The sequence below is a fragment of the Nicotiana tabacum genome, chromosome 1 (genome assembly GCF_000715075.1).
Source record: "Nicotiana tabacum cultivar K326 chromosome 1, ASM71507v2, whole genome shotgun sequence".
Classification (NCBI taxonomy): Eukaryota; Viridiplantae; Streptophyta; class Magnoliopsida; order Solanales; family Solanaceae; genus Nicotiana; species Nicotiana tabacum.
In genome coordinates this window covers 40,827,503-40,839,991 of record NC_134080.1, presented here as the reverse complement: position 1 = coordinate 40,839,991, position 12,489 = coordinate 40,827,503, and the positions used below count along the sequence as shown (strand labels likewise).

The 12,489-nt window shown below is 39.6% G+C and overlaps 3 non-coding genes and 1 pseudogene across 3 annotated transcripts; all 4 read left to right on the top strand.

Moving 5' to 3' along the window:
- The first annotated feature begins 401 nt into the window (after window positions 1-401).
- LOC142165383 (U1 spliceosomal RNA) lies at window positions 402-562 on the top strand. Its single transcript, XR_012696171.1, has one exon. It is a non-coding gene; the product is annotated as a U1 spliceosomal RNA (small nuclear RNA).
- Window positions 563-1,202: 640 nt separating this feature from the next.
- Window positions 1,203-1,317, top strand: LOC142164947 (U5 spliceosomal RNA). The gene has a single exon (XR_012696036.1). It is a non-coding gene; the product is annotated as a U5 spliceosomal RNA (small nuclear RNA).
- Window positions 1,318-2,337: 1,020 nt separating this feature from the next.
- On the top strand, window positions 2,338-2,498 carry LOC142164994 (U1 spliceosomal RNA). Its single transcript, XR_012696054.1, has one exon. It is a non-coding gene; the product is annotated as a U1 spliceosomal RNA (small nuclear RNA).
- A 632-nt stretch (window positions 2,499-3,130) lies between these two features.
- On the top strand, window positions 3,131-3,255 carry LOC142164991 (U5 spliceosomal RNA; annotated as a pseudogene).
- The last annotated feature ends 9,234 nt before the right edge of the window (window positions 3,256-12,489 follow it).

The window sequence follows — 12,489 nt, the reverse complement described above, 5'->3', positions numbered from 1 at the left end:
TTATTTATATATAGACATGATAGGGGTATTGCCTAACCCCCACACCAAAGGCTACTATAATACAATCTTACAAAAAGTTTTCTTTTAAAGTTAACTTCTACCTATAAATAAAACCAGATTAATCTCCATCTAAAGTCATTCTGCCCGTTTTCATATTTTGGTGTGTTATGTTAAATTGAAGGGGAGAAAGGAAAGCAAGGGGTTTATATGTTTGCACATAAAATTTTTATATGGATAAGCATCTTATTTATACTTGAAATGAACAACATTCAGTGGCAATATATTGTTTTGGAGAGAATATAAGAAGGATAGATTAAGCAAAAGAAGTTTCTCATCGGCTGGCAAAGAGAAAAACAAAGAGTTGGAGGGGTATAGAAGCATGTCAAGGAGCAACTTGTAACATACTTACCTTGACGGGGTCAATGGACGATCAATAAGACCCATGGCCTAGGTTGGTGATTTCCATTGCACTTTGGAGGGGTGCCCGCCTAAGGTCGACCCAAGTGGCTGAGTCTACGTCATAATTTATTTTAGTGGGTGCCAGCGTTCGCGCAGCCCCTACCCAATTCTTCACCTAAAATTTTTTGCTCAATATGTTTTATACATTGTCTAATGGGGAAGAATTCTCACAATGAATTTTTTTCTACCGAAAGAAAGCCATCTTAATCATAAAAAATGCAATTCAACAACCTGCAGCTTCTCTGTTTTCTGCAGTTCAAACACTAGAAAGACAAAACCTTCATTGTAGGTTCAAGACCAACACATTCTATGCAACATTTTATCATAATCAGGTTATGAGCATCTATTTCTTCCCAATCAGCAAGAAATTGAAACAAATCCAAGCTTAAATACTATGCAAATGAATCAAACGTGAAGGAGAGACAGAATAGCAAAGCAGATTCTATTTGAGATGTAGACTTTCAACCATATCATAAACAATAAAAAACCCAGTGTAATCACAAAGAACCTGAAATGAATAAAAGCTTAAAGTAACTATGCCAATGAATCAAACGACAGAGCAGAACGATCCGCAAAGTCGCTTATATTTAAATGTATACCTTAAACCACAGAGTAAGTGAAGGAAACAACGAAAAGACTAAAGTGGAATAAGAGATGCAACTCCCACATCAAAAAATAAAGAGTAAGCCCAAACTTCTTGTTAGGTATAAAAATTTAGCATAAGTGAAGTGAAAAACTCATGCAGCCACGCAGTGAGCACAAAGCGAACTATTCTTTCGCCTTTTACTAAAGAATACCGTGTGGACGCTGCATTTAGTGGCATACGCTTATTTTTGGAGGGGTTCTCAATTGAGTTCCCCCTACAATTCCAGTTATAATCTTTAATGTTTAATAGGGATATAAGTGGGAATTAACTGGCAAACTTTCTGGGTTAAATAATAAGTTAATCTTTTTGAATGAAAATGATATTTATTACTGTAGTTGCGAGTAACTTTCACTTCTCTATCTTATATAAACAGATACTCACCATCTGAAACTATTTAGGGAGTTCTTCCCTTGTATATATATGAAATAAGTTTGTATATAAAAATAAAAGCCGAGTAAGTATCAGATTATCTAGTGGAATGCACATTATATTCCGTAATCGTTGATTATATCACTATGTTCTTCGTTAAGAGACTTTGCAGTAATCATATGTTTTTTTTATAATCTTAGGTTGTATGTATAGAACACCCTTAATCCAGCACAGTAACAGTCATTTAACTTTGTCATTGAAGATGGATCACTTGATTTGTTCATATTATTACTAGGGAGAAAATTTCCTCAGCTGAGAGTATGACATGTTACGAAAAATGAAACCTATAAGGGGAACTGAAAAGAGAAAAGATAGTTAATTCTTAAGATGGCTAGAGTTTTAATCTTTTCTTGTATTTGTTTAACAGTAGGAAAGTATACAGAAGTAACAAGAGTTAAAATAGCCTTTCGTGTGCAATATTAAGTATTATAATAGTACAAATAGTGCAATTGTATTATAATAGTACAATCTTACAAAAAGTTCTTTTAAAGTTAACTTCTACCTATAAACAAAACCAGATTAATCTCCATCTAAAGTCATTCTGCCCGTCTTCATATCTTGGTGTGTTACATTAAATTGAAGGGGAGAAAGGAAAGCAAGGGGTTTATATGTTTGTACATAAAATTATTATATGGATAAGCATCTTAATTGTACTTGAAATAAACAACATTCAGTATCAATAAATCATTACAGAGAAAATATTAGAGGAAAGCTTAAGTAATAAGATGTCCCTCATCGGCTGGCTGAAGGAAAAACAAAGAGTTGGAGGGGTATAGAACTATGGCAAGGAGCTTCATGGAAACATACTTACCTGGACGGGGTCAATGGGCGATCAATAAGACCTATGACCTAGGTTGGTGACCTCCATTGCACTTTGGAGGGGTGCCTGCCTAAGGTCGACCCAAGTGGTCGAATCTACGTCATAATTTGTGGTAGTGGGGGCCTGCGTTCGCGCGGCCCCTACCCAATTCTTCACCTAAAATTTTCTGGTCAATGGGTTTTAAATTGTCTAATGGCCCGGAATTCCCACAATTGAGTTTTATTTTTCTACTCGAAAGAAAGCCATCTTAATGTAACTATAAAGGATGCAATTCAAACAACCCGCAGCTGTTCTGTTTTCTGCAATTCAATCACTAGAAGACAAAAACCATCATTGGAATTTCAAGATATTTAGTCGAACGCATTCTATGCAACTTTTCATGATATGAGCTTCTATTTATTCCTAGCAATAAACGGAAACAAATCGAAGCTTAAATAGGCAAATGAATCAAACGATGGAGACATAATAGCAAAGCTGTTTCCATTTGAAATGTAGACTTTCAACCATATCATGCAACAACAGAAAACCCAGTGTTATCACCAAGAACCTGAAATGAATAAAGCAACTATGCGAATGAATCAAACGATAGAGCAGAACGATCCGGAAAGTCGCTTATATTTAAAATGTATATTTTAAACCACAGAGTAAGTGAAGGAAACAGTGAAGAGACTAAAGTGGAATAAGAGAGGTGACTCCCACATCGTAAAATAAAGAGTAAGCCCAATCTTCTTGTTAGGTATAAAAAATTAGCATAAGTGGAAGTGCAAAACTCACACAGCCACGCAGTGAGCACAAAGCGAACTATTCTATCGCCTTTTACTAAAGAATACTGTGTGCGCTGCATAGGGGTTCTCAATTTGAGTGCCCCCAATAATTCAAGTATAATATTTAAGAGTTGTTTCCTACTTACGCTAGTAAAATATGAGGTTTTGTGTAAAGGGAAATTTAGAATTTAAGTTCCATTGGTGGTTTTTAGTGTTGAATTTATATTTGTTAGGACCGAAATAATCAGGTGTCATGCGGAATATAGCAAAACAAACCTTGAGCGACGATAAATCATACAACAAAGGAGAAATATACCAACATTTAACGTGGTTCGGTTAACTGACCTACGTCCACCGCGGAGATGAGCAATCCACTATATAAAAAAAGAGTACAAAATATCGAGAGAACAACCTCACGAAGAGGCAAACACAAGTGATACACTAACACTTGTCCCATAAAGTTCTCCCCCTAAACACGACTCTTTACCCTATATGGCTACATTGTGGATGCTACTGAATGAGAAGGAAAGATCCTCAATTTATAGAAGTCCAAACTTTTTCCTACAAGAAAAAAGACTAGCCAAGTATAGGAGAATTATAATTTCTTTCTACAAAAAGGAAAACCCAATTAAGGTAATTATATTGCCCTTTCCTTCAACAAATAGGAAAACCAAATATGGTAAGAAAATTATGGCAAACACCTAACAATTCTCCCCCTTGGCCGAAATTTTCTGACAAAATAAACTTGATCCACCTTCTTCACATAGCCTTCAACAGGTTGTATCTCCAAATCTCCACCACAAAGTTTGTCTCAACGTGTGTAGCACACCGGTCAAATTTCTCAGATAAAAATCACGATTATCGTCAAATATGTTGAGGCTAAAACTGAACCCGCCAAGATGAACCTATCTTGAACCTCGCTCTGATACCACTTGTTAGGACCGAAATAATCAGGTGTCATGCGGAATCTAGCAAAGCAAACCTTGAGCGACGATAAATCATACAACAAAGGAGAAATATACCAAAAGTGACACAAACATTTAACGTGGTTCGGTCAACTGACCTACGTCCACCGCGGAGATGAGCAATCCACTATATGAAAAAGAGTACAAAATATCGAGAGACACTAGAGAAGGAAAGAAAGCTGAAAATAACGAGAACAATGTTGCTGCTATTGTTCGAGATGACCTTTTTGCTTATGATGAAAACGTCATCAATTTGGTATCCCATGAGACAAGCTGGATAGTAGATTCTGGAGCTACCTCACATGTCACACCAAGAAAAGATTTTTTCTCATCTTATACTTATGTTGATTCTGGAGTGTTAAAGATGGGTAATGCAGTGAAGTTAAGGTGTTTGGTGTTGGCACAGTTTGTTTGAAAACTAATAATGGTTCAATGTTAGTTCTTCAAGATGTCAAGCATGCTCCAGACTTCCCTTTCAATTTGATCTCCGCAGGAATATTAGACGATAAAGGTTACCATAATGCCCTCTTTAATGGCCAATGGAAGCTCACCAAGTGCTCGTTAGTAGTAGCTCGAGGAGTAAAGTCTGGTCAATTATATGTGACACAAGGCTCTATTCTTAATGACTCCATAAATCTGGTGGAAAGTGATACTTTATCATAATTGTGGCACCGAAGACTGAGTCATATGAGCGAGAGGGGGATTACGTGTTTGGCTAAGAAAAGTTTGCTTTCTGGAGTGAAACAAGCAAAGCTGAAAAGGTGTATTCATTGTTTAGCTGGCAAACAGAAAAGGGTTTCCTTTCATAGCCATCCTACCTCAAGAAAGCCCGATTTATTGGAGCTAGTACACTCTGATTTGTGTGGTCCCTTTAAAGTAAAGTCAAAAGGTGGTGCACTTTACTTTGTGACCTTCATTGATGATCATTCTCGTAAGCTCTGGGTGTATCCTTTGAAATCTAAAGATCAAACACTTAGCGTGTTTAAGGAATTTCAGGCCTTAGCTGAGAGACAGACGGGGAAGAAATTAAAATGTATTCGTACTGACAATGGTGATGAATATTGTGGTCCATTTGATAACTATTGCAAGGAAAAAGGAATTCGTCATCAGAAAACTCTGCCCAAGACACCTCAATTGAATGGTTTGGCAGAGAGGATGGATATAACTCTAGTTGAGAGAGTTAGATGCTTACTTTCAGAGGCTAAACTTCCAAATACATTTTGGGTGGAAACACTTAACACTGTTGCCTATGTTATCAATTTGTCTCCTGCAGTTGCTTTGGATGGTGATGTCCCAGACAAAGTTTGGTTTGCCAAAAATATTTCTTATAATCATCTGAGAGTTTTTGGGTGTAAAGCTTGTGTGCATGTTCCTAAAGATGAGAGATCGAAACTGGATGTCAAAACTAAGCAGTGCATCTTTATTGGTTATGGTCAAGATGAGTTTGGGTATCATTTTTATGATCCAGTTGACAATAAAATTATTAGAAGTCGTGATGCAATATTCTTTGAAGACCAAACTATTGAAGATATTGACAAAGCCGAGAAGATAGATTCTCAGAGTAATGAGAGCTTAGTTGATATTGATCCAGTTTCAATTGCTAAGGCACCTATTGCACATGAAGGAACACAAGACAATGATGGAGATAGTGATCAAGATCAAAATGATCATCATGGTGTAGATGTTATGGATTCTCCAGTTGATGAAGTTGTGGTTGATCAGCAACCAATTCTTACACAGGTAACTACTTCAAATGCTCCTGAAACCTCTCTTAGAAGATCTACAAGGGAGAAGCAAAAATCCATGCGCTATCCTCCTGAAGAGTATGTACTTTTGACTGACATGGGAGAACCTGAGAATTATGATGAAGCCATGCAAGATACTAACAAAGATCAGTGGATCGAAGCGATCGAAGATGAGATGAAGTCACTCCATGAGAATGACACATATGAGTTAGTGAAATTGCCGAAAGGTAAGAGAGCTTTATCTAACAATATTATGGGTTCATATTTATTATTTGTTAGTATAATATTTAATGATTTTGTATAGGATTTTATTTTCCACTATTATTTCAGTTAAAAGTGGTACAACCATTGGTTTATTTCGTATTGTCTTTGTGAGGATTTCATGTTTTTTGACCAAATCAGTGAAACAATTTAATTATTTTTTCTCATGTAGGATGAGACTCCACTAAGAACAAACTTGTTTCTCCAAGAGTTGTATCTTAATACATATACTTTTCCATATACAAAAAATCTATTGATGAAAAAAGTCTCAAGATCTTGTTCCCTCTCATTTGCAAATATTTGTTGTAATTACAATCTCAAAGGTTTATCTTCTTTTTTTCAGTTAAAACTTCAACTTGTTAACAACTTACAAAGAACCAGATTAATCTCAATCAACTTCCAACCCTCCCTTTTCTCATATTCCAGTTACATGTTCTGTTGTGCTGTAAAACTGAAGAAAAGAAAGGAAAGAATGGGGAAAACGTAGCAAAAATTGAAAGACCTGGCCTTTTTTTTTCTTTCTTTATATATTAAGTAGGAAATTTCAATTTTCTACCAGTCAAAGACAAATCATGCCACACCCCTTTTCTACACCCCCACAGAATATGTGTTTTTATGGATTGTGGGTTTAAGAGTTTTTCCGATTAAAGTGACAAAACTTGAGTAGGAATTATTTTATTGTTTAGAGTCGCCACTTGGAGTTGATTTTTTGGGTGTTCCAAGTCACCTTTTGTTTGAATCCCTGGTCAAAGGAAGGTTCGACTTTATTATTATTGGTCTGCGAAAATAAAGTTCGGGTAAAGAATTCCGTTGACCGGGGAGAATGTGTAAGGCATTCCCCGAGTCCCGTGGTTCTAGCACGGTCGCTTTATTGACTTAAACTTGGCTTGAATTAATTTTGGACAAATTGATATTTATATGCTTTTTATATTTTTACCTTGCCGCTTTTATATCTAGATTATTAGGAAAATTAAAGAAAATTTTGAATAATAAGATGTCATAACCACACTACGTAAGCGAATGCGTGATCGAGACGAAATTTATTAATTTTATCATAATGGCGCTACGCAAGCGAATCTGCAGTTATGACAAGGTGTGACGACCCGACCGATCGTCTCAAGAATTTACGCTCTGATCCCCTATTAACTACTTTTCCCGAGTTTATTTCAGCTATTTTGATTTGACGGGATATTCGGTTTTGAATTTCGCAGAGTTTTGGGACACTTAGTCCCTAAATAAGAGCTTAAGTGTTGGAAAGTTGACAGTAGTTGGAACAGTGTGAAGACGGCCTCGGAATGGAAATTTGATGGTTCCATTAGCTATGTTGGGTGATTTCGGGCTTATGGGCGTGTTCGGATTGTGTTTTGGAGGTCCGTAGCTAATTTAGGTCATAACCGCACCTGCGAGTGCACAAGCGGTGGATCAATCACAGAAGCGGAAATGGGGAAGTTTAGTAGGGACCGCAGAAGCGGTAAGATTCCGCAGGAGCGGTACCACATCTGAGGATGGGGAGTGGCAGATGTAGAAGATGGGTTTTAAGTGAGAAGTCGCAGATGCACCAGTATTTCGCAGAAGCGGGACCGCAAAAGAAGGGCCGCAAAAGCTTGACCGCAGATGCGGTAACAACTAGGTAGAAATATGAAATTTCGAGGGTTTAGTTTCAAAAGTTGGAAAGTCGATTTGGAGCTCGGGAGAGGGAGATTTTGGGAGGAAATTGAAGAGAAGATCAATGTATAATAATTCTTTAACCCTTTCTAGTTATATTCCATCAATCTATAGTTAGTTTCATCGTTTAATTTCGGATTGGAGATGAAGATTGGGGAGAAGTTGGAAGAAAGTTCTTAGACATAGAATTCGACTTTTGATTGGGAATTTGACATTAGATTTGGATAATTTTGGTATGCATGAACTCGTGAGAGTATGAGGATTCTGAAAATATAAATTTTATCCGATTCTGAGACGTGGGCCCGAGGGGCGTTTTGGTCATTTTTCCTAATTTCGCTATTAGCTTAGAATTTAATTGTAGAATTAGTTACTTGAAGTGTTATTTACATTATGCAATTGAATTGAATAGATTTGTGCCATTTGGAGTCGAGTACTCGTGGCAACAACGTGGTCTCAGGTTGATTATTGAGCCGCTTCGAGGTAAGTAGCCTGTCTAACCTTGTGTGGGGACCTTCCCCTTAGGATTTGGTATATTTGATGTTTGAAATGCCTTGTACGTGAGGTGACGAGTGCGTACTTGATCTAATTGTTGAAAATTCGGTTTTCTTTAAGTAATTTCAATTGTGTTCCTTTTCCTGTTTCATTTTACTTGAAATTTAAACTTGCTGTTAACTTAGAAAAACATGTCTAATTGACTTAACTGTTTATTTGCTTAAACTGTCTTAATTGAATTATGTGAAGCATGTTAGATTAGAAGTACCTGGTTACTTGATATGAAATTGAGTTTAATTGAGTATTCTTGTATTGCTACTGTGTGTTTTACTTTGGGACTCTGGGATGGCATCCTGGGAGATCCCCTGTACATATTTATGATTTGAACTGAGGTGCGGGATACCGAGAGATCCCTGGCATGTATATTGAGGATACCAAAAAATCCTCGGGATACCAAGAGATCCCTAGCATATATTGAGGATACCGAGAGATCCTCGGGATACTAAGAGATCCCTGGCATATATTGAGGGTACAAAGAGATCCTCAGGATATTGAGAGATCCCCGGTTATTTCCTTGTGATTTTTTTGCCTATATTTCAGTTATTGAATTCCTTGTTTTGCTGTATTAAATTCTTAGTGTTAGTTTTTGACTGTACTGCTTATCTTATACTGTCACATCTTATATTTTTATTTTGTCTCAGTAGGGCCCCGACCTTCCTTGTCACTACCCGTCCAAGGTTAGGCTTGACACTTACTGAGTACCGTTGTGGTGTACTCATGCCCTTTCTGCGCATGTTTTTCATGTGCAGATAGATGCCTTGACTCAGACTTACTATCTTTGAGGCGAGGCGACCCTTGGAAGACTTCGAGGTATATCTGCCGCGTCCGCATACCGAGGAGTCTCTCTCTATTCTCTCTTGTAGTTACAACCCTTCTGTATTTACTTGTTCTAGACTATTCTAGAGTTAGAGCACTATGTAATATCCTTAGCTTCTGATTCGTGGGTTTCCGAGTTTTGGGAGAGATATATATTGGATTTGATAGTTATATTTTGTATGCCTAGCGGCACTTTTAAAACGCTGTTTTATTACATTATTTCTGTTTTAAATTGTATTCTTCTTCAAATTGGTTCATCTTCCGCGATTTAGGCTTACCTAGTCGTAGAGACTAGGTGCCGTCACGATGGTTCACGGAGGGCGAACCGGGGTCGTGACAAGTTGGTATTAGAGCTCTAGGTTGATAGGAGTCATGGATCACAAGCTGGTTTATTAGAGTCTCGCTGATCGGTACAGAGACGTTTGCACTTATCTACGAGAGGCTATGTAACCATTAGGAAAATTCCATTTCATTTGATTTCCTTGTCGTGTGAGATTTTGATATCACAATTCTAAACTTCTATCTTCTATTCTCTCACATATGGTAAGGACACGCGATACCCAAGATGATTAGGCACCCACACCCCTACTGCAACCGTCAGAGGTAGGGGACGAGGTAGAGGCCGAGAACGCGCACGTGGTGCAGCTAGAACACCTGCGCAAGCTGCCGCCGAGGTACCACCAGCAGTTCCAACCGGAGTCCAGACACCTGATATGCCTACTACTACCACTACTCCATCTCTTCAGGAGACTCTGGCACAGTTCATGAGCATGTACACCACTTTGGCTCAAGCAAGGTTGCTTCCCCTTCCTACAGCTACGTCTCAGGCCGGGGGAGGAGCACAGACTCCTGCCGCCCACACCCCTGAGAAGAGAGTGCATGTTGAGCAGGTCCCTGAGATTATTCCTGTACAGCCTGCAGTCCGAGATCAGCCCGAGGACAGGGCAACAACTTCCGAGGATGAGCAGTTGAGGCTTTTGAGGTTCAAGAAGTACAAGCCTCCTTTATTCAGTGGTCTAGCATCGGATGATGCTCTGTGATTTCTAGATGAGTGTTACTGCATTCTCCGTACCATGGATATATCAGGATCGAGCAGGGTTTCCTTCACTACTTTCCAGCTTCGAGGGGCCGCCTATGAGTGGTGGCGCACCTATGAGTTAGATAGACCGGATGAGCTTGCTTCACTGACTTGGACTCAGTTTTCAGATCTGTTCCTGAGAGAGTATGTTCCTCAGAGCCTTAGGGATGCATGGCACACAAAGTTTGAGCATTTGCGCCAGGGTGCCATGACTGTCTCAGAGTATGCTGTCTGTTACACTAGTTTGGTTAGACATGCCCCAGCCTTGGTTTCTACTGTTCAGGAGTGGGTTCGCTGATTTATTAAGGGCCTTATTCCCAGCATCAGGTCTAGCATGACTCGTGAGTTAGAGATGGATATTTCTTATCAGCAAGTGGTGAGCATTGCTAGGAGGATTGAGGGTATGCATGCTATAGAGAGAGAGGAGTGGGAGGCCAAGAGGTTTCGAGAGTCGGGCCATTTCTCTGGTGCCTGTGCCCCAGCAGCGGGTCGTCATGGTAGGGGTTATATGAGTTGCCCTGTCCATTCAGCTCTTCCAGCAGCCAGCAGTATTCCAGCTCCTCCTAGACCTCAGTAGCCTTATTATGTACCTCCGGTATCTAGTGTGCCTCCTGCACGGGGTGCTTTCAGAGGTCAGTCCAGTAGACCTGGCCCAAGCCAGTCACAGCCACCACGTCCTCCCAGAGCTTTCTTTGAGTGTGGTGACACACGCCATGTGGTGAGGGATTACCCTAGACTTGGGAGGAGTGCACCTCCATAGACTTATCAACCACAGCGTGCCCCGCAGAGTTCTCAGGCTATGGTTACAGCTCCAGTTGCTACCCCACCTGCTCAGCCAGCCAGAGGTAGAGGTCGAGGAGGTAGAGATCTCCCTAGAGGGGGAGGCCAGGCCAGATACTATGCCCTTCCTGCTCGTACCGAGGCTGTTGCCTTTGATTCTGTCATCACAGGTATTATATTGGTCTGTCACAGAGATGCATCGGTTCTATTCGATCCAGGCTCCACTTACTCTTATGTGTCTTCTTATTTTGCTCCGCATTTGGGTGTATCTCAGGATTCCTTGAGTTCCCCTATTTATGTTTCTACTCCCGTGGGAGATTCTCTTGTTGTGGACCGCATTTATCGGTCGTGTTTGGTTTCTCTTAGTGGTTTCGAGACCAGAGCCAATTTATTGTTGCTAAGCATGGTAGATTTTGATAATGTCTTGGGTATGGACTGGTTGTCGCCCCATTATGCTATTCTTGACTGTCACGTCAAAACCATGACATTGGCTATGCCAGGTGTACCGCATATTGAGTGGAGGGGTACTTTAGATCACACTCTTAGTAGAGTTATTTCTTTTCTTAAATCTCCGCATATGGTTAATAAGGGATGTGACACGTATTTAGCCCATGTGAGAGATGTTAGTATTGATACCCCTTCGGTTGAATCAGTTCCAGTAGTACGGGATTTTCCCAATGTGTTTCCAGCTGATCTTCCAAGTATGCCGCCTGATAGAGATATTGATTTTGGAATTTATCTATTGCCGGGCACTCAGCCTATTTCTATTTCTCCATATCGTATGACTCCTCCCGAGTTGAAAGAGTTGAAGGATCAATTAGAGGAATTGCTTGATAAGGGTTTTATTCGGCCTAGTGTATCACCTTAGGGGTGCTCTTGTCTGGTTTGTGAAGAAAAAGGATGGTTCTATGCGTATGTGTATTGATTATTGCCAGTTGAACAAAGTTATAGTTAAGAATCGTTATCCTTTGCCTCATATTAATGATTTTTTGACCAGCTTTAGGGTGCATGAGTGTTTTCTAAGATTGACTTGCGCTCAGGTTACCATCAGTTGAAGATTCGGGAGCCAGATATCCCGAAGACTACTTTTAGGACTCGGTATGGTCATGACGAGTTCCTTATTATGTCATTTGGGCTGACCAATGTCCCAACAGCCTTTATGCATTTGATGCACAGTGTGTTCTGGCTGTATTTTGACTCATTCGTCATTGTGTTTATTGATGATATTTTTGTGTATTCCTGGAGTCGGGAAGATCATGAACAACACCTAAGGACTGTGCTTTAGATTCTGAGAGAGAAGAAGTTATATACTAAGTTCTTGAAATGTGAGTTTTGTTTGGATTCAGTGGCATTCCTAGGTCACGTGGTGACGAGTGAGGGTATTCAGGTGGATCTAAAGAAAATAGAGACCGTGCAGAGTTGGACCACTATCCTCAGCTATAGAGATCCGCAGTTTCCTTGGCTTGGCGGGTTACTACCGCCGTTTTGTTAAGGGTTTTTTATTGATTG